The 26339-nt window shown below is 33.0% G+C and overlaps 1 long non-coding RNA gene across 1 annotated transcript; it reads right to left on the bottom strand.

The window, feature by feature from the left end:
• Window positions 1–13801: 13801 nt before the first annotated feature.
• On the bottom strand, window positions 13802–26339 carry LOC139526875 (uncharacterized). The gene is made up of 3 exons (XR_011665213.1): window positions 25760–26339; window positions 19838–19926; window positions 13802–15034 (listed from the first exon to the last, which is right to left on the bottom strand). It is a non-coding gene; the product is annotated as an uncharacterized lncRNA (long non-coding RNA).

The raw sequence follows: 26339 nt of genomic DNA, 5'->3' as shown, positions 1-26339 counted from the left end.
TTCTGTGATTGTTGTCAATCTCTTTTTTGATTGTTGTCAATGCCTTCTGTGATTGTTGTCAATGCTTTTTGAGATTGTTGTCAATGTCATTTGTGATGTTTGCAAATGTCCCCTGTGATTGTTGTCAATGCTTCCTGTGATTGTTGTCAATCTCTTCGGTGATTTTTGTCAATTCTTTCTGTGATTGTTGTCAATGTCTCCTGTGATTTTTGTCAATGCTTTATGTGATTGTTGTCAATGCTTTCTGATATGGTTGTCAATGTCTTCTGTGATTTTTGTCAATGCTTTATGTAATTGTGGACAATATCTTCTGTGATTGTTGTCAATGTCTTCTGTGGTTGTTGTCAATGTCTTCTGTGATTGTTGTCAAGACTTTCTTTGATTGTTGTCAATGTCTTCTGTGGTTGTTGTCAATGTCTTCTGTGATTGTTGTCAATACTTTTTGATTGTTGTCAATGTCTTCTGTGGTTGTTGTCAATGTCTTCTGTTATTGTTGTCAATGTCGTCTGTTATTGTTGTCAATGTCTTCTGTGGTTGTTGTCAATGTCTTCTGTGGTTGTTGTCAATGTCTTCTGTTATTGTTGTCAATGTTGTCTGTTATTGTTGTCAATGTCGTCTGTGATTGTTGATTATTTTTTTTTGCGATTGTTGTCAATGTCTTCTGTGATTGTTGTCAATGTTTTTTTGTGTTTTTTGTCAATGCTTTCTGTGCTTGTTATCAATGTCTTCTTTGATTGTTGTCAATGTCTTCTGTGATTGTTGTCAATACTTTTTGATTGTTGTCAATGTCTTCTGTGATTGGTGTCAATACTTTCAGTGATTGTTGCCAATGTCTTCTGTGATTGTTGTCAATGTCGTCTATGATTGTTGTCAATGTTTTTTGTGCTTTTTGTCAATGCTTTCTGTGCTTGTTATCAATGTCTTCTTTGATTGTTGATTTCTTCTGTGATTGTTGTCAATGTCTTCTGTGATTGTTGTCAATGTTTTCAGTGATTGTTGTCAATGTCTTCTGTGATTGTTGTCAATGTCTTCTGCGATTGTTGTCAATGCTTTCAGTGATTGTTGTCAATGTCTTCTGTGATTGTTTTCAATGTCTTCTGTGATTGTTTTCAATGTCTTCTGTGATTGTTGTCAATGCTTTCAGTGATTGTTGTCAATGTCTTCTGTGACTGTTGTCAATGTCTTCTGTGGTTGTTGTCAATGCTTTCAATGGGAATGTCCTCTGCTACTGTTGGATATTTCCCATGTGATTGTTACGGATGTGCATTGTGATTGCTTGGAATGCCCACTATGATTGTTCGGAATCTCTTCTGTGATTGTTGTAGATATACACGGTGATTGTTAAAAATGTCCATTGTGTGGCAAGAATATCCCTTATGATTTATGCACGAGATTGTGCACTGTGATTGCTAGAAATGTCCATTACGATGTTAAAATGTTCAAAGCAATTGTTATGATTTTGCTCTTGGATTATTGTGAAATCCGCTATGCGCTCACTGTAACTGTTGGATTTTTTTTCTTTGATAGTCCACTGCGATTGTTTACAGAATATGCGAATTCGTTGTGATTTACAATGGTGTTTACACGAACTCGAGACCAATGCGAGTATTTAACCTCATAAAGTATGGTAAGTGGCAGGCTAGAAAGCAGGAGTAACTGGTCAGATAACTGGATAACTGGCTAGATAAGTTGAGTAACTTGATAGAGAACACTTCAGCAAGTAGATGGAGAATTTCTTTTTTTGGCTTTATTGAAACGTGAGATTTATATGTTTACATTGGTACATGTGTTAACATAGGTATAAGTTATTCGCCAACAAATGTTTTCATCTGACGAGGGTGCTTCTGTTTCATTAACCAAAGTATACCCTTTCAATATGTATTGACGTGCAGAATACATTGTACCTTCCATCATATAGAATTACTGTAAATTAGCAACATATATATGCAATGAATGTAAAAAGTCATTCTTAATAACTAAACTTTGAAAGGTTAAAACAAACAGAATAAGCAAATTTGCAAATAGATATTAACACATACAGGAAATATGTGTTGTGTTTTTCATCTGCTGGCAAGAAACTATTTTGGACGGACGCATTTGCTTACATGTTAATTTTAAGATAACGTCAAAATGTTCTAGACATTTGCCCTTTTGCTGAAAATATTTCCAGTATCTCTTGTGAAGTTTAGTTCTTGACATTTCAAAAAATGTATGCCTTTTCTTATAGTACAATAAAGCTTTTATTCTGAAGTTTCGGATTCATTTGATAATTGAACATGTTTTTTATGTTCATGGTGAATTTTCCAAACTAGAATAAAAGTGTAGCTTCTACTTTAAATGAAGACACAGACTATATAAGATAAACCCAACCCAACACACATTAATAGGCACACACTAGTTTATTTCCTGCACTGCCAACGGTAAGAAGTGTCTGTTGTTTTCAAAGTTATTATATTTTTCGCCATTTTATCCTTACTGATGAAACTCTCTTCACAACTTACCAACCGACCAAGACCTTTATACACTAAACATACAGCTCTGTTAACGGCAGTAGTCGTTTTCCAATATCAAGTTTTAGACTTATCATAATCCTTCAGCACCATTCTTTATATGTTTTGTTAACATGGACACTAAAGCAAAAAATGAAAAAATAAAATCTTATTACTAAAAGTATTAACAGATTCACAATTTTCGATGATCGGTTTTATTTCTATAACACATGATTTGGTAAATAAATAAAATCAATCTGAGAGAGAGAAATAAGAACACTAAATCTTAAATGCAACATGTATTTTGATTCATTATTCAAACATTGCCAGAAAGTCGTATTTATCAGATACAAAAGCAAGCACCGACCTTGCGAGGGCTGTTTAGCAATTCAAGGTCGTTAAAAACTCCCATCATCATTACTTAGTTCGCTTGCAGAGATCTTTGTGATATATATATATAAATATATGTATGTTGATGTTTGGTTAAGCATCTATAAGTGTTAAATGAAAAGGTTAAAAAAAATATAAGATAACGGAAATTACGGTAATAAAGCTTCGTTATATGTAAGTATTGATATGTAGTAGTTCAGAGCTCTAATATATATTCTAACTAACTCACGTATTTGAATTGCTCATATCTATGATACAATTCTGTCAAGATTATAAACGTATGTCTTGATTCTAACATTTGATTATTGAGAATAAATCGTGTAATTATTGAATATACCCTGTAATTGCTAAGAATGTACTTTAGTCTATTTTTTGTATCATGGACTTTGACATTTAGGCAATTATTTGTATTCTAACCGTCATATTATATTTTTAACTTAAGTGCATGGTCATGATGGTTGATTATTTAAAGTATTACTCACAAACTACTAGTATAAGTAACTGTATGAATTATGTAAAGGTATTTCACACTAATTTTACACTTTTCTAAACAGATAACATGTTAATGAATTGGCTTCATGGATCCACATGTGGAGCAGGATCTGTTTACCCTTTCCGAGCACCTTTCATTACTAACATTTTTCTGGAAGCTTTAATTCTATGATTTATGTGATTAACTTAAGTAAAATGTATTCTTTATACTAATAGTGAATTTTCCAAAACAAGAATCAAAATGGAACTATTGTCACAAAGAAGGTTTCAACAAAATACAATTGCATCATGGTAACTTTATCTCCGGAATATGTAACCTTAAGAAGTGGACTTTTTTTGGAAGTAAAATTGTATACAATTGTTTTATTAAAGCCGATGACCGCCTCTCTTCAACTTCTTGACTGACAAAGACCTTTATAAAATTGAATATTATTGCTATGCGTCCGGCTTTAGCCCTTTCCAGTTAAGATTCAGAATTATTTTTACCCTTTATAACAGTTTTCAACATGGATACATTATAAAAGATAAGAGTTGTAAAAAATATATCAATTTTGGCATAAACCACACCATTTAATTCACATAAAAAGTATTGAAGGATTCACAAATTTTGAATCCTTCAATACTTTTAATGTGAATTAAATGGTGTGGTTTATGCCAAAGTCAAATGTCTTTATTTGAATAACAGACGTTTAAATGAATAAATAACATGAATTTGAGAGAAAAACTAAAAACACTCAATCTCAAATGCAACATGCATTTTGATTCATTATTTAAACGCTGCCAGAATATCTTATTTATCAGATATAAAAGTAAACGTTGGCATAATTACTTAACATCATTGTGCTATATGTATGTTGATGTTTGGTAATGCTATAGAATTGGTTCTTCAAATGCATCTTACACAAATATTACACAAATGTTCTGACTTCGAACTTAAGCTCATTTCTTGTAATAATAAGTCATAAAGTTAAATAAATTTTGAATAACTAAATTAATAAAAAATAAAATTAAAATTAAGGTTATAAAGCTTTATGATATTTGAGAATAAAAAGTTGTTTAAAAATTTAATACTAGTATGCAACCCACCTGTTTGAATAGCTCAATTTTATGATAATGTCTCTGTCAAGATTATAAACAAATATCTAATGTACTCTGCGAGTGAAACATGTTATTGTTGAGAATAAATTCTGTGATGGATGGCTGAACATATCCTGTTTTTGTGTTTTGCATATGATGGATGTTCCTTGTAATTGTCATGCTTGATAATGCCCCCCTGTGATTAAAATTTATGCCGGAATATATTGTAATGACGAGAAGGTGCCTTATGCATGTTGAGAATTTGCCCGTTGATAGTCTTAATAGTTGAGAACGTACCCGATCATGTGTGATCCAATATGTACAGATCATTTATTGAAAAGGGACGAAAGATACCAGAGGGACAGTCAAACTAATAAATCGAAAATAAACTGACAACGCCATGGCTAAAAATGAAAAAGACAGACAAATAATAGTACACATGACAAAACTAAAAAATAAGCAACACGAACACCGCCAAAAACTAGGGGAGATCTCAGGTGCTTCGGAAGGATAAGCAGATCCTGCTCCATATGTGGCACCCGTCGTGTTGCTCATGTTACAAGAAATCCGGTAAATAGTCTAATTCGGTAGGTCACATTCATGAAAGGGAAGGGGATTGTAGTTACAACGTTAGAAACATATCTGACATCATGTGTGAAACGGTTATTCCATAACGGTCAACCAACTCGTGATGGCGTCTGTAAAATTATTGTTTAGACTGTACCCTTTGATTGTTAGGAAGTACTGTTGTAATTACAGGAATGTATCTTAGAACTTATGAAGGTAAACGTATTTAATTATAGGGAATGTATCATGTGATCCACCAGAATGTGTTCTCTTTATAGATAGATGTTTTTGTGTTCTGTTAAATTGTTACACGATGATGACTGCTGTACCCATATTTTGACTATTTTATTTATTATGTCTTTTTAGTTCACGCATCATTGTAAATATAACGGAATTTGATGAGACTGTCAACAAAGTGAGAGGTTTAACGCTATAAAACCAGGTTTAATACACCATTTTCTACATTTGAAAATGCCTGAACCAAGTCAGGAATAAGACAGTTCTTGTCCATTCGTTTTTGATGTGTTTTGTAATTTGATTTTGCCGTGTGATTATGGACTTTTCGATTGAATTTTCCTCTGAGTTCAGTATGTTTTAGTTAAATTCAAGAACTGATTGCAGAGGAGGTTCTTTTATGGAGGTTCAATTTACTTTTTAATTATTGAGAATGTGCCCTTTAATTTTGTATGAGCACTGTAATTGTTTCAAAACTTCGTAACCGTTCTTAACGTCCCTCTAATAAAGTTCAGAAAAGTAAAAAACCAAAACCAAACGCACAAGTATGTCATAAAGGATTAAATAAAAACCCTACACCAACTAATTCGCATTAAAAGTATTTAAGGATTCACCAATGCTAAAATACTTTTAATAAGAATAAGATGATCGGTTAATTTATATAACAGACGCTTTAATAAATAAGCAACTTTAATTTGAGGGAAAAAATAAGAATACTTAATCTTAAATGCAACATGTATTTTTGATTCATTATTAAAACATTGCCAGAACATAACTTTTTTTTCAGATATAAAAGTAACACGATGGCTAAATTACTTAGATTGTTTGCAGTGATCATTGTGATATATGTATGTTGATGTTTGGTAGTGCTCTAGAATTGAATGCCTCTTACGTATATGTACAAGCAGTTCTTGAAATGCATAAAAGTAATTCAATATCTTAAGTTAATGAAGAAAAAGTAAAAAGAATACAAAAAAATAAGGTAATAAAGTTTTGTGATGTTTCATAACAGATAATACAGATAAAACAGTATATACAGTTAAACAGAACTTTTTTTTTTTTTTATCTACAATCCTTAATTTTAAAAGCTTAATTGTATGAGGCTTTCCTTGTCAATATTGTAAACAAATATCTGATCTACTCCCCGAATAATACATGTAATTGTTGTTAATGAAGCCTGTGGTTGTTGTACAGTCATGTTAATGTGCGTTGCATTTGATGGATGTTCCTTGTTACTGTTGATAGTGAACCCTATACATGATATCTCAGAATGTGTTATTTTAATTTTTTGAAGAATGTATTGTATGATTGCTGTATGCAAATGTGATTTTGTCATGCTTGATTATATACCCTGTGATTTTATTTTTATATTGTATTGTTAAGAATGTACCATGTGTGCCTTGTGATTGTTGATAATATGCCTTAAATAAGATGGGTGATTAAACGCGTTCAATTTTTTCATTTCTTTTCCGATTATTGTTACACGGTAGCCTGTTAAGATCAGATGAAATTACTTTTACAGTTTAGTGAATAATACGTATATCAAATAAGACAAAGGAGACTTTTAGTCAGAGTTAAGTTATTGTTTCATTTTCTAATATACGAACAGAATTTTTATACTAGCATGTACAAAACCACTAGACAATAAACGATGACCTCGGGTCATTGTCTTCCAGATACAGCGCATGCTTCTTTATATCCTGACTTACATCTAGAAATTGACAATGAGGTTGAGAAAATGACTGTACGACAAAAGAGAGATTGATTATTGGGAATGTTTATTGGGATTATTGGGAATGCCCTTAGTGATTGTTGGAATATCCACTGTGATTATTGGGAATGTCATTTGTGATTGTTCGGAATATCCTTATTGATTGTTGGGAATGTCCTTATTGATTGTTGGGAAGATCCTTAGTGTTTGTTGGGAATGTCATTTGTGATTGTTGGGAGTGTCTTTAGTGATTGCTGGGAATGTCCTTAGTGATTTTTGGGAATGTCCTTAGTGATTGGTGGGAATAGTCACTGTGGTTATTGAGATTGTCATTAGTGATTATTGGGAATATCCTTAGTGATTGATGGCAATGTCCTTAATGACTGTATGGAATATTAATTGTGATTATTGGGAATGTCCTAAGTGATTGTTGGAATATCCACTGTGATTATTGGTAATGTCATTTGTGATTGTTTGGAATGTCATTTGTGATTCTTTGGAATATCCTTAGTAATTGTTGGGAATGTCTTTAGTGATTGTTGAGAATGTCCTTAGTGATTGTTGCAAATGTCCATAGTAGTTGCTGGGAATGTCATTTTTGATTGTTGGGAATGTCCTTAGTGATTGTTGGGAATGTCCTTAGTGATTGTTGGGAATGTCCTTAGTTATTGTTGGGAATGTCCTTAGTTATTGTTTGGAAGATCATTTGTGAATGTTGTGAATGTCATTTGTGATTGTTTGGAATATCATTAGTAATTTTAAGGAATGTCCTTAGTGATTGTTGGGAATGTCCTTAGTGATTGCTGGGTATGTCATTTTTGATTGTTGGGAATGTCTTTAGTGATTGATGGGAATGTCATTTTTGATTGTTGGGAATGTCCTTAATGATTGTTAGGGATATCCACAGTGATTATTGGGCGTGCCATTTGTAATGATTGGGAATATCCTTCGTGATTGTTGGGAATGTCCTTCGTGATTGTTGGGAATGTCCTTTGTGATTGTTGGGAATGTCATTTGTGATTGTTGGGAATGTCATTTGTGATTGTTAAGAATGTCTTTAGTGATTGTTGGGAGATATCCTAAGTGATTGTTAGAAATGTCTTTAGTGATTGTTGGGAATGCCCTTAGATATTGTTGGGAATGTCCTTAATGATTGTTGGGAATATCCCATATAATTGATTGGAATGTCCCATGTGATTCTTGGGAATATGCACTATGCTTGTTTGGAATATTCACTATGATTGTTGGGAATATGATCTGTGATAGTTATATTATAAGACTGTCCACTGAGATTGTAAGTAATTTCCACTAAGTGTGTAAGGACTGTGCCTTGTAATTTTTAGGAATTCCTCTCTGATTGTTTGAAATGTCCACTGTAATTGATGGTAATGTCCCTTATGATTGTTGGGAATTTATATCTCTGACTTGCAAATGTCCAATGTGATTGTTCGAAATGTACGCCTTGGTTGTTTGGGAATGTACACTGTGATTGTATGGACTGCCCACTGTTATCATAAGAAATGTTCTACTATAATTGTTATTATGTCCACTATGATGAAGGGGTTTTCCCGTGACAAGTGTGAAAGTGCACTGTAATTGCTAGGAATGATTCCGGAAATTGATAGAGATGTGCCTTGTGATTGTAAGGAATATATTCACTGTGATCGTTTGTTTTTCCCCTGTGATTGTTGTGAATGTCCCCTGCTACTGTTAGATATTTCCCATGTGATTGTTGTGAATGTCCACCACTACTGTTGAATATTTTCCATGTGATTGTTACGGATGTGAATTGTGATTGTTTAGAAAATGGCCACTATGATTGTTCGGAATCCTTTCTGTGATTGTTGAAGATATACACGGTGATTGTTGGAAATGTCCACTGTGTTGGCGGAATGTCCCTTTTGAATGTTGAATGAGAATGTGCACTGTGCTTGTTGAAAACGTCTACTGCGAGTTAAATGTTAAAGCGATTGTTATGATTTTGCTCTTGGATTATTGTGAAAGTCCGTTATGATAATTGTGAATGTCCACTGTAATTGTTGGACATTTTTCCTTTGATAGTCCACTGCGATTGTTTAAAATGTGCACAGATTGTTGCGAATGTTAATTTTTGATTTTCAGTAGGGTTTACACAAACACGAGACCAATGCGAGTATTTATCCTCATAAAGTATAATGAGTGGTCGGCTGGAAAATGCAAGATCTGATTGCAGAGAAGGCTCTTTTATGGTGTTTCAATTTACTTTTTAATTATAGAGAATGTGCCCTGTAATTAATGTATGAGTCTTGTGATTGTTTATAAACTTCGTACCAGTTCTTAACACGGACGCTCTTATAAAGCTCAGAAAAACAAGTATGTCATAAAGGATAAAAAAAAACCCACCTTACCATCTAATTCGCATTAAAAGTATTTAAGGATTCACCAATGCTTAAATACTTTTAATAAGAATTAGATGATTAATTAATTTGTATGACAGACGCTTTAATAAATAAGCAACTTTAATTTGAGAGAAAAAATAAGAACACTTAATCTAAAATGCAACATGTATTTTTGATTCATTATTAAAACATTGCCAGAACATCTTATTTATCAGATATAAAAATAAACGATGGCTAAATTACTTAGATTGTTTGCAGAGATCATTGTGATATATGTATGTTGATGTTTGGCAGTGCTCTGGAATTGAATGCCTCTTACAGCAGTTCTTGAAATGCATAAAATTAATCCAATGCGTTTAGTAAATGATGAAAAGTAAGATGAATACATAAACATTAAGATAACTAAGCTTCGTGATGTTTCAGAATAGGTAATTAGTATATGCAGTTAAAAAGAAATTAAATATGCAATCCTACTATTTGAACAGCTAGCTTAATTTTATGAGACTTGTGAGTGTACCTGGTGGTTGTTGAGAATATGTCTTCTGTTTGTTGTGTACACAGCAAATGTCCTTTGTGACTTTTGAGGAATATGTTGATTGTTACCGGCGCATGTTAAAAATATGCCCCATTGTATATCGTGATACCATCAGAACTGGATTAAGTCGATAGATTATAATAGTAACAGAATGCATGAATACTATACTAGTCAACAAAAGAAACGATACAAGACTTTTTTTTTCAAATTAAAGATAAAGTTTTCCGTTCATTGGACCAATATTGAAGGAAGTAATACTTAATCATTATGGAAATATAAATCCGTTTAAAAAAATTTTTTTTTTTGCTTTTGTGACGTTTTTTCGCGATTTTTTTTTTTTACAAAATTTACATAAAACGACAATTTTAAAAACAGAAGTTCCAACTAATGATGCCAACCTCTCATTTAAAGGTAAAGACAGTGTTTGCCATCAATTTGTTTTTAAAAATCATACAGTTTCTTCGTTTATTAGTTAAGCAAAGTTCGGCCCCACGAGAAATCGTTAAAATGTATACATTATCAACTGATTTACCATAGACAGTATGTGTAAAGTGATATTCAAAAAGCGGTAACAATCTTAAAACTAATCCTAAAGGTTCCAAATTTACTGTGTATTGTTTTCATATCTAAAGCATTGATTTGAGACGAAAATAAAAAAAAATTGTTTTGCAATTTTTGAGATTTCAAAAAACACTTTTTTCCCAAAAATAAAAAAAAACAATATTTCAACCCATTAGTTACAACATGAACATAACTTGATTAGCATATTGAATATTTTTAAACAAATTTGAAATTTTATTTAGTACTTAGAAAATTATGTGTCGATTTTTTAATCAACTTTCCGCAAAACTAATTTACACCCTATGATCGTTTACACGGAATTTAGATACTTTCCTAAAAGTTTTGATTTTCATTATCACATGTGCATACATTGCAAATGAAAGCTTTTTAAAATAGTGTATATCATTTTGTTTTATATGTAACACTTTTTGATAAATTTTATTTCAAAGTCGTGTATCGTTTCTTTTGTTGACTAGTATATATAGATTGCTGTATGGAGTCGGTAGATTATTACAGTGAAATGGTAATCACCTGGATTCATTTGGTCAAAGGAGTAGACCTCTGAAATTATTGACATTTACTAGTAACTGAAATAATTAGGTGCAGTTCTCAAAACGCTCCGAAAGAGCCATCTTCAGATTACTATCATAGAAAAATAAACATCATGGATATATGTTTTTTTTTATACTTATTGCGCATACCAATTCTTTCGTCGTTTTGCAATCGTCACATGGATATGATACCATCAGAATGATCTGATCGGGGGAAGTGGGGAAAGGTGGCGCGATGGGAAGGAGGAAAGGGGTGTAAGAATAAATACTAAAGTAAGAAAAATAAAAACAATGCCTCATACGATTCGCGTTTATATTTAAAACACAATAAAACCCTGTCAGTCCTTTTCCAGAATTCTGAATGTTATAACAATGGCCTCAGGTCATCTATTTTATCTATGATAAAACCAAATGAAATAACTTTTACAGCCCAGAAAGGAATAGACAAACGAGGACAGATTTTTACATTCAAATATCGAGGTTTTCATTTATTCGAAGAGATTTTACATATGTAGTTATTAGAGACAAAGAGTGATGCGTTTGAATTGCACTAGATACTAGGAGATGACCTTAACTGGTGCAACATGCAGAGCAGGAACTGCATACCCTTTCAGAATAAATCATTAAATGAATAAACTCATCATAGATACCAGAACTCAATTTTGTATTTACGCCAGACGCGAGTTCCGTCTAAAAAAGACTCATCAATTACGCTCGAATCCAAAAAAGTTAAAAAGGCCAAATAAAGTACAAAGTTGAAGAATCACCCTTGAATATTCTTGATCATCAACAGTGTTGGAACAGTGTTGGATGATGTGTTTAAAAAAAAAAAAACTTGATTTGTTGAATAAATAGATTATGTATTTAACACCTGGAAGATTAATAAAACTGATATCTCCAGTGTTAAGATGAAATGCTAGAGTAAACAGCAAAAACTATGTCTCATTTGTAGAGATTAGAAACTATACCTTGAGTGTTTAGATGAGTATGATGAGCGATTAGATTGAGTGGTGATATATGCGACATGATAAAGTTAGAGTCATAACGCATTTACAGCAGTTTAATTCGATTTATATAAAAAAATATCATCAAATCGGCACTAAGGGCATTGTCATGTTTTTTGAATTTTTGTCAGATTTTCGGAATCCTCTGGTTTTATCCATTTGAATGCCTTAACAAATTTTGCCCATTGACCCCAATTTTTCTGTTTATTAATCTTTTAAATCTAGTATTATAAACCATGTGTAAAAGTCTGATAAAATTTTGTTATTTTTTAATAGTACTTAATAATTGAAGGTACCAGGATTATAATTTAATACGTCAGACGCGCCTTTCGTCTACATAAGACTCATTAGTCACGCTCAGATCAAAATAGTTGTAACGCCAATCAAATACAAAGTTCAAGAGCATTGAGGACCAAAAATTTCCATAAAAGGTTGTGCCAAACACGACTAAGGTATTCTATTCCTCGGATAAGAAAATCCTTCTTACTTTTTCGCACAATTCAAAGTTTTGTAATAGGAAATTTATAAAAATGACCATATAATTGATATTTATGTCAACAACGACGTGCTGACTACTGGGATGGTGATACCCTCGGGGTCGAAACACCCACCAGTAGTGGCATCGACCCAGTGTTTTATATAGGGTTTTAAAATTTAATACTTCAGACGCGCGTTTTGGAGTACTTAAACTTGTCAATGATAAAGGTAAGACAAATCAAGAGAGAGAACATTTGCCCGCCAAAATTACAGTGGCTTATATCTTGAAAACAAACACAATAACCTTTATTTTATTTTTGCTCTTTTGGTTCCTTTTGTAATCTCCAATCAATATATTCTAGTGGTATAAAAAGCTTGTTATTTTGAAACTGGGTAGCGAACTTCCTTAAATATAGAGTTTAATCATACAGTCACCTAGCAGCTCCAAGGACGAAGAACAGTAATTTAAGCACATTTTCTTTAGCAAATCCGTGTATTTCATGTGGTACATAATTCTCTGGTATTTTGCCCGTTGTGACCCTTTATTCTAAAATGCACCATGTAAAGGTGTACATATGCAGACTTGTGATTGTTGATTAGCTAAATGTTTGATGTGATTGTTGCATGAAATATGTGATATGTGAATGTTCCATGTGATTGTTGTATGAACTATGTGATATGTGAATGTTCCATGTAATTGTTGTATGAACTATGTGATAGCTGAATGCTTCTTGTGATTGTTTTTATGAACTCTGTGATATGTGAATGTGCCGTGTAATTGTCGTATGAAACATGTGATAGCTGAATGTTCCATGTGATTGTTGTATGAACAACGTTTTAAATATATTCCTTGTCTTTTGGTATGCATCCTGTGGTAGCTAATTGTTCCTTGTGATTGTTGTTCTATTATGACGAACCCTGTAGTTGAATGTTCCTTGTAATTGTTTTAAAAATACACATTGTGATAGCTGAATGATTCTTTTAGTTGTTGTTTGAACCCTATGAAAGTTGAATGCTACCTTAGTTATTTTTCTCTTTTTTTTGAAGGTTTATGGAGATTGTAAGTTAGGATATGTTTGAAGAGTTTGCTTGTATCAGTTTTTAAAATATAATTATTCATGATTACACAAGCATTTCAAACGGTAATGGTAATAGATAGATATAAGATAAGATATGATAAGATATATTATTTTCTAAATTAGATCCCCAAGGAGCATATACACATAACAAATAAAATTGTTTGCAACATACAGTATTTTACATGACATTCATGTATAATAAACCTAAAGTATTGATATAAAGTCTTACAGGCTATTATAAGTTAAACAAAAAAAAAAGTATTTCAGATGTGTGAAACGTTTTTTCTCACTTAATGTAATAATGTTTTTGCTGGAAATGTAAAAATACTAATATTTTTTTAGCTGCAACAGGTACCAAGGGACAATGCTCTAGGATTGTGAGCTTAAGAGCTATAACCAGCCTCCTCGTATCTGATGCAAAAAAAAAAAAACATAAATGTAACAAAAGTTCATGTGTATTCACAGCAAATAAAATATACTGCAGCAATATATATTGAGATTAGTGGAGGTTTCCCTTCTGCAACAGACACCAAGGGGCGGTGTTATTTACACAGTCCTCCTCGAGTCTGAAGCAGACAAACAATCCACATAATTAACAATTTTTAAAAGATTACCGAATAATTTTATGCTGGAGGAATTCTTAATACTGCAGTAAAAGCCAAACGCCATAATCATTTTTCAAGTCTTTGAAGCCACTGTCAGGACCAATAACAGCAAAACAAGGTTAGCTGTATATATAACATTGATAGTGTGAACTAGAGATGAGGTAATTTTGTCAAAGGCGATGAGATAATCTGTGTGGTGGGAGTCTTGTGGTAAAAAATGAATTGATTTGATCGAATGCTGAAACTATTAAAATCATCATTAAGTAATGTCACATTTGGATAACAGGCTGTACGGGAACAACCATTTGATAGTCTAGGAGGATGGGGTAATATCTTGCAGATAGAAGATTCCTGTTAACATGTTGCTAACTTGAGTATTACGCAAATATTTTCTGTACTGTTCTTTTTCATGTTCGACAAAACACTCAAGTGTATATTTTTTTTACTTCATTGGCTAGTGTATGAGAAGATCCACACTTACCAGCTTTATTCTTACTGTCATATTTATAAGCACTTGTCTCAAAAACAAACTCCTAAATACCTTAATACAATATGTCATATTAAGGTATGTAGGAAAACAGAATGCTAAGACAATTGCATGCGGTTACAATATCGATACTTTAAGAAAATGAAATGTTTAATAGTTTTGTGTGTGACAGAAGTAGTTGACTGTGAAATACATTTATTATTGAGCAAATATTCGTTGAAAAAAGCACAAACAGTTCTTGATCTCCATAATGATAAAGTGACAATGTTCGGAAAACCAGTTGATGTTCATTTCACCTCAAATGGTTATTATTGCATAAACATCAAAGACAGAAGAACTGGGCAGACCGATTCTGTAGTGAGTGAGGAGGAAATCCTGATGGTAGATTCTGGATTCTCTAAGAAAAGAAAAAAGGATATTATATCAAAACTGCATAAACAATTTGGTCATGCCTCATCTGAAAAGTTGTTGTCTCTATTGAACAGTGCAGGCTCAGTTGACTCAGATACAAAGGCAATATGAATGATGTTTGCTCAAAGTGCATTGTCTGTTTCAAGTACCAACGTTCGAAGGCAAGGCCAATAGTGGGATTTCCCCATGCAAATGATTTTAACCAAATTGTTGCTATGAATTTATAGGAGATTGATCACAATTTCTACTATTTACACATAATTGACTTGTAATGCCGTTTGAGTGCAGCAGCCATTATCAGGAGAAAAGACTTTTAGTTAGTTGTTGGCAAATTCATGCAACTATGGGTTAGTGTATATGGTGCTCCTGAGGTTGACAATGGTGGGGAATTCAATTTTCAAATTTTTCGTGATATGGCTGAAAATTTAAACATGTTAGTTAAGACGACAGCAGGATACAGTTCCTGGTCAAATGGCATTGTAGAACGACATAATGCAACTCTGAAGCTGAAACAGTAAACAAGTTTAGTCTTAGATGCATGATTTTATTATTAGTTGCTAGTAGCCTTGAACTAGCTGTCAGATAACTGCGAGTACTCTCAGATCTGTTCATTGTGTCTTATTGTGTCGGGATGTATAAGTACCCGGCCAAGTACGTCCAATTGTATTTTTGTCCATCTGATGAGTTAAGCCTTTTTCAACTGATTTTTATAGATCGTTCTTATGTTGTACTGTTATACCACTGTCCCCAGTTAGGGGGAGGGTTGGGATCCCGCTAACATGTTTAACCCCGCCACATTATTTATGTATGTGCCTGTCCCAAGTCAGGAGCCTGTAATTCAGTGGTTGTCGTTTGTTTATGTGTTACATATTTGTTTTTCGTTCATTTTTTTTTACATAAATGAGTTTTCTCGTTTGAATTGTTTTACATTGTCTTATCGGGGCCTTTTATAGCTGACTGTGCGGTATGGGCTTTTCTCATTGCTGAAGGCCTTACGGTGACCTATAGTTGTTAATGTCTGTTTCATTTTGGTCTTTTGTGGATAGTTGTCTCATTGGCAATCATACAACATCTTCTTTTTTATATATAAAGTCAGAGAAACCTCAAATCTATCTTGGGAAACTGCAATTAGCTGGGCTGTGAATGCCAAAAATAGTGTTGTAAATAAAGGCAACAGTAGTATACCGCCGTTCAAAACTCACAAATCCATGGACAAAAAACAAAATCGGGATAACAAACTAAAACCGAGGGAAACGCACCAAACACAAGAGGAGAACAACGACATAACACTAAAATGTAACACATATAGACAAAATCCCACATGAATAACAAATATAACATATATATATAACATCAAAACCAAAAACATGAATTTGGGATAGACAAGTACCGTGACACGTCTTATCGCAATGTGAATTTACACTCAAAAATAAGAGAAAACAAACGACACAACGTTATAATGTAATACACACAGAAACGAACTATAATATAACAATGACCATATTCCTGACTTGGTACAGGGCATTTTTAAAGGAAAAAATGGTGGGTTGAACCTGGTTTTGTGGCATGCCAAACCTCGCACTTTTAATGTGTATGGGTACAGTCCTTATCAAATTGTGTTTGGAAGAAATCCTAACCTGCCATCAACACTAGTCAATAAACCTCCAGATCTTGAAGGAGAAACAATGAGTAAAACAACGGGAAAACACTCAGTTGGTCTTCACGAGGCAAGAAAAGCATTTGTAGCATCGGAATCCTCAGAGAAAATTAGGCGTGCTCTTCGAAAGCAGGTTCGTCCCTCAGGTGAGAAATTCAAACATGGAGATAAAGTATACTTTCTTAGAGTCAATCAATGGAAAGGACCTGGTACAGTTGTTGGACAGGACAATGTTGTTGTGTTTATAAGATATGGAGGACCTTAGGTAAGAGTGCATGAATGTAGGATTTTAAGAGATACTGATGAACAAAAAAATAAGGAAAACAAACAACAGGAAAAGAGGGTAACATTGAAAGAAGGTCTACAAACTCCAAACTTGAACAAAAATAAGGCTGAGCATGAAGTCCTTTATTATGATAGTGATGACGAGGAAGACTCTAATGTCAACAATCAGTCAGACAATGAACATGAAAGTGGCGATGAAGTAGAAGGACATGAATCTGAATTAGGAAGTCAGGCAGGTGACTCTGAACTAGACAGGGATAATCCTGTGAATCAAGGGTATGAATCTTATGAGGAAAGTCGATCAGGAGGTGACTCTGAGCTTGATAATAATAATCATGAAGATACTACAGTGAGAGAACAGAGCAATGAGCAAGCAACTTCTGTAGTACACCGTAAAAATAATGATGAACTTGATGCTAAGTGTAATAAAGCATTACTTTTAAAAAAGGATCAAAAAGTGAACTTTAAAATGCCAGGTGATGATACTCCACAAGAAGGAGTTGTTCTGAGTAGAGCTGGTAAAGCATCATCAAGTAAAAAGAATTAGTACAATGTAGAATATAGGAAACCTGAAGAGCTTAAAGGTAACACGTTATCAATAGACTTAAGTGCAGTTGATGAATTGCAAGTTGTAAAGTCTGACACAAATCAGGATACAGAGGATGACGAAGAATCAGAAGAAGCAGTATTCAATGAGATTGACTTTTGTGATGCTCGTTAAGCTGAACTTGAAAATTGGAAGAGACATCATGTTTATCAAGAAGTTGAAGACTATGGTCAGTCATATGTATCCACTAGATGGGTATATACTATAAAAGAAGCTGATAATAAAATACACAGGAAAGCAAGACTCGTTGCAAAAGGTTTTGAAGAAGATTGTTTGGATGAAATATAGAAGAACTCTCCTACATGTGACAAACAATCTCTTAGACTCATTCTTTCAATCATAATGCAAAAGAAATGGTCCATCAATTCCATACACATTAAAACTGCCTTTCTGCAAGGCGTAAAAATGCAAAGAAAAGTTCATCTTCGTCCAAAGCTAATGCTAATGGAAAACTCTGGTTTTTAGAGAAATGTGTGTATGGTCTTGCAGATGCTTCTTTAAAATGGTATGAAAAGGTTAAGAAAACCCTAATTGAATGTTGAGGTACTGAATCTAGAGTTGATCCAGCAGTACTTTACTGGTATAATTCAAATGGTTTGGCTCGTGTTCTTGCAGTTCATGTTGATGATTTTTTGTGGGCAAGAACCAATTTGTTTGAAACCGAGATTATATCGAAAATAAGAGAGAAATTCAGTGTCGGAGAAGAAACTTCAGAATCGTTCAAATATTTAGGACTGGCTCTAATTCATGCAGATGATAAAATAATATTGAGTCAGACAGATTATGTTGAAGTGTTAAAGACAGTCTCAATTGATAGAAAAAGGCCAAATGATTCTAAGCTTTCATCGGTCGAACAAACTGTTCTTAGATCAAAAGTTGGACAACTGTTGTGGCTTGCAAAACACACTCGTCCTGATATTGCTTTTGACATTGTTAGGATAGCATCAAAGTTAGAAACAAGTACTATTGAAGACTTCAAAAGAGTGAACAAGCTTTTAAGGAAAGTTAGAAATGATCCAGTGTCTCTTCATTTCAAGGAACTTGGAGAACATGTAGAACTTTTATTATATACTGATGCTTCTTTTTGTAATCTCCCTGATGGGGGAAGTCAAGGAGGGTTTGTAATTATACAACTAGGAAAAAATGGGAAAATCAAAACGGTTACATGGCAATCTAAGAAAATAAGAAGGGTTGTTCGAAGTACACTAGCTAGCGAAGCTTAAGCTTTAGCCGATAGTATTTATTGTGCTACATCACTAGCTACTTTGTATAATGAACTGGTTTTCAATAAATGTACTACAGAAGGAGGTATTACAGTAAGATGTGTGATTGACAATAAGGACCTTTTCGAATCTGTTCATTCAAAGAAAAATATATCTGAAAAGAGACTGCGAATCGAAATTAGTTGCATCAAGGAGATGATCCAAAAAGGAGAGCTAACTGTTCATTGGATTGAAACAAAAGAGCAGATAGCCAATGTGTTAACCAAGCATGGTGCCAGCGCACAGAACCTTTTATATTGTTTTGAAACTGGACTTGTAAATACCGTTTTTATGAAGTAGCTTTAAATTGATCATGTGACACTTACAATAGTGATATACATATATTCGAGAACAATAGTTAAAAGAAAAAAGAAAAAAAAAAACAGGAAGAGAGAATTAGCTATAATGTGATAAGCAATATCTATAAAACTTTTATTTCATTATATAAACTTTACATCTACCTAAGAAAGAGAAAGGATCAGATTGTTAACTATTTAATTTAGTAGTTTAGTTATTAAAGTTTAGTCTATAAAGTCTTTAGTTCTATTTATATGTATCTTTGTATTTACAGTGACTTGGTGGGTTAAGATTAAAGTTGTACAAAGAACACTTCAGTCATTTATACCTAATTAAGATGTGTGGCCTCCAAAATGGTCATGATTGATTGCATTGTATATATACAAGACAATTTTCAAACGAACACGAAGATAGGTATATTTAAGTATTGTCTCTTGCCCGTGATCAAAAAGTAAAAAAATGCGAAACTCCTCTATCAGAAAACATGGCCCCTTAAAAAAGGCATACAACTGAGAGCAGAAGTCTTAAATCTTTTTTTCAATAACTTTTAAATTCTTATAGAATTGTTATGTCTTTGCTATATCATATTTGTTTTTGCATTTGTTTTTTTTTTGTCACAAACTTATATATTTAATTAACAACAATATATAGAAAAGAAATATTCGTTTGACCATCGGTTACCTGATACAGACGATTCGTACACATTGCACCCCTCAATTTGAGAATCGGCTTAGCTCTCCGTCAATGTATTTTATACTTCATCATTAATTCTGCAAAAGAAATGTTTATATTAAAAGGGGGTGGGGGTCCAACCATATGTCCCACCCCGAAACCACCTTCCCTTAAAGATGCCACTAGATGGACACGAATTAGGTTAGAGGGAATTTAGAGTCGAGCGGGAACCAGGTGGCAAGGAAAGTAAAAAAGGATAATTTATGCTTCACAAAAAAAAAACAGAAAAGGGGAAGCAAGTGGAATCATTTCATGTTCACCCCTTCAATAACAGGGGTCAGTTTATTGTGTTATTAATTAAAGAATTCATTTATAAAGGTTTCAGGAAATCAATAACATGTCATTAAATGTACTTTGTAAATAATGAAATTAACTGAACAAAATTATTTATATCGTTTTATTTGCTCTAAAAATGCATGAAATATTTGCGACTGTACATCTAGCATTTCACCAACAAGAGGCAAGATCAGTTAATATATGTGTTTCTAATTATTATGCTGAATATGAACAACTAACTTTGAACAAACCGATGCTAATAAATGATCGCTTAATCAATAGTTGGAGAACTGAGAAATCTTGCACTAGTCTAGTAAAAAAAGATAAGATAAAACAAATGTATTGTTAATGATTCAAGTTTTCAGCTTTATTTTTTTATAAACATATTTGCAAACACAGATATGGGTAATATACATATATTATGCTCCAGCAAATATGAATAGAACATAGAAAATAGCTTATTATATTGTGGATTAATATCTCGTTGGTCTTTATTTTTATATGTGGAAAATACTTTTGTAATACATTTGTAGTAAAACGAAGCTTTTGTTTTTCGTTTTGCAAACACAGCTTCTCTGTTGGTGTGACTAGTTACAAAGGTATTTAACTAAGGATTATGTACCCTTGTGTTGATTCAATGATAAACATAAGGATTTTTTTAATAGAAAATCAACAGCCTTTCCCTTTGTATTCTCATATTTGGCAATTCGGTGCTTGGTAGATATAAGATTATGTAGTGCTAACAATGATTTCCTCAAAACAAGTTTATAAATTTAGATATTGATTAAAACAAATAAAAATATGGACCAATAGACCACTTTCGAGTTCATCTGTCACCGGAAAAAAATCGTCAATGAGGCGCGCCTTTGTGAAGTTATTTACCAGATAAAGGGGATCGCCTGCATCCCTGCACTATCAAAGTTCATCAAGCGTCTTCAAGTAGTGATCGTCATTGTGCAAGATAAACTAGAAATATTTTTTGTTTTGTAAATAATTTTAAAAGACCAATGTCCAAATGACAGCAGTGCTTATTGTCAATTATGAGAATTTAGTTTTCCGAATAAATCGTGCAATATAGTATTATAATTTTCCAACCACTCGCTCAACATAGTCTCGATAACCCAGACGCATATATATATAGCGTCTGGGGTGATAAACCGGACTGGTCAGATATTTATAGGGGGCGTAACAAATAGTTAAATATAGAACATATCTATAAATAGCACTTCCGGTATCACCATTCTATTTAAAAACAATGATTACAAACAGTAAACAGTGTAACGTTACATGTATAAAAGTTATGTGATTATCAAAACTGACATTTTGTAGTTGACCCTATTTTTTTCCCAACTTGCAGATGGGCAAACTTAAAAGAACGATCGAAAACTGTAATTAATAGCGGTGGTCTTTTTTCCTGAATTTTGTGACACATCTGAGACTACTATAACACATTATAGTAGTCTCAGGACACATGTAAAAAAAAAAAAAAAAAAAAAAAAAGAATTAAGACAGAATTTGTTTTCGTGGGAAAAATTTGGTTGATTATATAAAGAAACAATGTAGCATGACTGTAGAGTGCCCTCATTATAACAAGGTATGGATCAGCCACTGTTTGTGTATAGGGGGTATCACGCTCCGCTATGCGCTAAGACAGCCCAGGGATCCGTATAGGTGGACCGTTGTACATAAAGCCATACAATATATCTTAATTTTCTGGCGAGTTATAGTTTCTCCGACATGCATCTTTATATTTCTTGTCATTTTTTCAGTCCTGAACATTTGATACCAATATTTACCACAAGACGATAACCAAGCAACCCAAAATCAATCTTTTTTGTATATTATAATACACCACGTTTAATTTTCTCTTATCTTCATACTATAAAATGTCATTTTTCTATATTTTTGTATTATACCAAACACTCTCTATTCTATGAAATATTTGCCACTTGACGTTAAGCAACCAACAGTCGGTATATTGATCTATATTGTATCCACATTAGTCTGTATTCTTTATTTTCCCCCTTTTTTCTTAGTTTTGTCTTATTTCTGTAAATCCTTGTTATAATTTATGCTTTCCTTTTTATATAATCTTTCAGATATCTGACGCACTTACCTAACTCGAAAAGCACACATCAAGTTACGTTTATGGAAAGAAAAAAAAACAACTCATACAAATACTAAGATTTCAATGTAAAAAATCCTCCATAACAACTTATTACTGGCAGATCAGTGAGATCATACAATGAGCCAACTTTTTTATTTACAAGTTAACTGATCTTAAAATTGCAAACGACAGAATAGTCTGAATGTTTCACAATAATCTATATCGGCTTATCCTTTTGGGAAGAAAACATTTAGGGACCAATCTTCACACAATACCACTTCGTCAGTCTCCGTGTCCATGAAGAAATACACAAGTTAACCAGTCATTCATGAAACCCAATTTAATACTCTTTGAATACATGTTTGAATCAATCACATGGAAAAGATGGAATGGGATTTGTCCCATACTGCATAACTTGTAAAAAAAAACCCTGAAAAGTGTATTCTCCTACTACAAACTATTATGCTGAGTTCACACGTAATACGAATTTGAATTCCAATATCCATCATGTATTAAAGGGCAGCTTCACAAAAATTCTCCTGTACATGTGAACCTTTATATAAAATAAGTATATTGGTATGATTGCTGATGAGGCAACAACCTAGCAAAGTTCAAATGACATGGATGTTCGCAAATATAATCACTGCTGGGCCTTCAATATTAAGAAAACTCCATACCATATAAATAACTGAGAAGGGCCAGACATGTAAATGAGATACAATTCAAACGTGAAAACTGTAAAATTTATATGATTTTTGATTTGTTTAATTTCTCCGACATATCTGACAACAATGTGATTCTTGATTTTTGTTTTATTTACTTAATGAATGTCTGTGTGCCTTTTTTCGCTTTATGGATGCTGTCAGAATAATGTGTATACTGTGATTATAATGATTGCTGGCAGCTTCAGTAATTCAAAACAAATCTTTGAATCTTTTTTTCTTATAAAATTGGAGATGTTTATGATACAATGAAAATTCAAGTATTATACATTTTTTTTTTAATTCTTCACATTTTACACAAAATATCTGTGTCCAGAAATCTTCATTGGTTTGTCTACAAAAGAAAGTAAATGTTAAAATCATATTAATGTTTGGTCACCAGTATAGCATATATGAAAAACAAAATGTTTGGAAAAACATCATTATAAAAATATACATTTTAAAATGTCTTGGTGCAAGCTGAATCCTGCTACGGCATGCAAGATTATCTCGCTGTGTTGATGACACAACCCATTGGTGGCATTGGGTTGTTTCCTGTTCTTTTGTCGGGTGATGTCTCTTTGACACATTCCCTGTCTGTATTCACTATCAAAATCATGCATGAACTTTTATTATTGTTGAAGGCCATACCGTTGCCTATAAGTGCTCACATCCACCTTGTTTGAACTTGGGGTGGATAACTGTTTCATTGGTATTCATACCACATCTTCTTATTTGTATAATGTTGACCTTTTGGTACTTTTATTCTCAACTTTTGTTTAAGTCAACAGTATGTCCTCTTAATTATGTTGATCTCTACTTTTGGTAAGAGATCAGTCACCGGTTGTTGCCTCATTGAGACCTCCTTTCATTGATGCTGGGTCTATTGTTTTGCATAAAACCAAATTTTCAGTGTTTTCCTCATGCCATGGTTTTATTTTAAGGTTTAGAAATCCAATTGGTATATGTTCACCGACAACATTGCATGTATTCTTTTATGATTTTTTTTAGTGTGGAAAAAATGCCTTTTAAAAGTGCAAAAAAAGTATTGTCCAGTTGACCAGTCCAGACTTTGTTTACTAACAGTATATTAAAATTACTTTTTATAACAACGTGTCCCACTTCTTAGCCCCCTTCTTAAATGTTTGAATAAGCTAAATGCATTTGTTTAAAAAAAATCGAGCACAAATCATTTACACCGTTTGGTGTATGTTCAAATTGGCATCTTCTAGATATACTTTGTTTGGTTTTCTTCTGCTAATGGTTTTGGATTTCGTTCCGTCTTTTAAATGTGTACAACATTGCGCATCATTCCTCCCCCCCTTTTTTTTTACACATATCAAAATGCGAACTCCATCATACAATGCAGACAGATACCACAAACTTATCCTGGACGAAGTTCATATTTCATAGCACTTTCAATAAAGTATTTATAAAGTTAAAGATAATACAAATCAACCACAAATGTATTTATAGCGTACACACGACTGTTCGAGTGGTCCCAGTCAATACAAAAATTGCCATTTATTATTATATTATTAACTTGCTTGCGTAGCACGGACATACATGAAAGAATATAACTACTCGGTGTTTCAGGTTGTATTAAAATTTATGTAACAGTTTGTGTTGTTGTATCATGATTATATCTTACCAAAGTTTGATGTGCTGTTATTTTCCTTTGCGGTGATGGAAGCCATGCTTTCTGGTGTTTTCCACGACTTGTATGTCGTCACAGAAAAATATATATATAGCTTTAAACAACAATCGGTACACTCGGGCTTTTCAATAGTATTATCGTAATATAATATCTTCCGAAGTCAATAACCAACTTCTTGGTTATTCGTCTTGGACATAATCTTTAAATGCAAGCTAAAAAATCCGATACTATTCCGAATGTCATAAATTACCATTTTTATATCACTTGTCATCCAGACGCTATACTTTGAAAAATAAAGCGGCTGGATGATCGAGACTATCGCTCAACATTGAAATGGAAGTGACGATGCCCCTAAACGCACGAATGATGTTCACTAAAACCAGAGTTTTTGACGGAAATGCATCGAACTCGAAAGTTGTCTATTCAAGTACACCTTATCGGGTGCGCTCAACTTTAGTTACTCAGCACGAGGTAATTTGGAATGTAAAGGTTGTTTTGAACTTGTTGTAAACAATAAATGCTAGCACATATAGAAAAACAAGTGAGTAATACCTTTTTTTAAATTTTATAACAAAAATCTATAATCCATAAAGTCTGTTGATTTGTTACAAAAATCTTTGATTTATTTGCCACAAAATTCCCTTTTCCTTTTAAATACAATGACACAATAATGCTTTACAAGAAGTTTGTCGTTGGTATATGCACAAAAAAGCCACTCTGCTATTCTTATATTTGCTGTTTTGACACTATTGGAGTTTGAAAATTTCGTAACTCACATGGCTACAGGTTCAATTGAAAATTTAAATACACGTATTTGAAATAAGCACTTCGTAATGTCGGCTAATTGATGATCTGAGAGCTGTCGTACAAAAAGTTCGCTTCCACAGAATTCTATTATTTTGCTGTTTTGCCATTTTTTTTTAAGAAAGTTCACTCAACCTTTACAGTAAAAGGGGCGTAACATGTCAAATTGTTCACCGATTTGACTAAAATTCTTATATTTAATTTATAACATACTTAAATGGATATCCAAATTAAATAAAACAATAATGTTAAGGTTATTTGATTTATAACAAACTAAAACGTATATATCCAAATTCTAAAAAGTCTAAGATAAACAAATAACGTACATGGGGTCGATAATATGTATCAGCATTTTGTGTGTATTTCAGTCTATATGCAATTTAACCATCCAGGTGACCTCCACTGACTACCCTCAGTCATGTAACCATCCAGGTGACCTCCACTGACTCCCCTCAGTCTTGTAACCATCCAGGTGACCTCCACTGACTCCCCTCAGTCTTGTAACCATCCAGGTGACCTCCACTGACTCCCCTCAGTCATGTAACCATCCAGGTGACCTCCACTGACTACCCTCAGTCATGCAACCTGATATAAATTTTAATATAGATAGGTAAAACGTGAAATTGTGATTTTCTAGGTCTGCTTGATTTCATATTATAGACTAAAACTAGTTTACTCATCGTTTTACCTGTATCTTATGAATGAGTTTTTGTAGATCGAAACAGTCTACAAAATGATTTCTCTTTGTTTCACTTTCATTGTTGACATTCTTTTCCTTTTGATAGCTGAAAACATCAAAAATATGCCGTTAACCCATTCATATCATAAGGAGTTAAATAGCTGGTCACATGATTGTTTCAATCAGGTCGAATTATTCACTTGGAAGTGAACACTTCATCAGCGATA

This window comes from Mytilus edulis, chromosome 6, assembly GCF_963676685.1.
Source record: "Mytilus edulis chromosome 6, xbMytEdul2.2, whole genome shotgun sequence".
In the NCBI taxonomy this organism is placed as follows: Eukaryota; Metazoa; Mollusca; class Bivalvia; order Mytilida; family Mytilidae; genus Mytilus; species Mytilus edulis.
The sequence above is the reverse complement of the archived record's forward strand: the minus strand, read 5'-3'. Positions and strand labels throughout refer to the sequence as shown.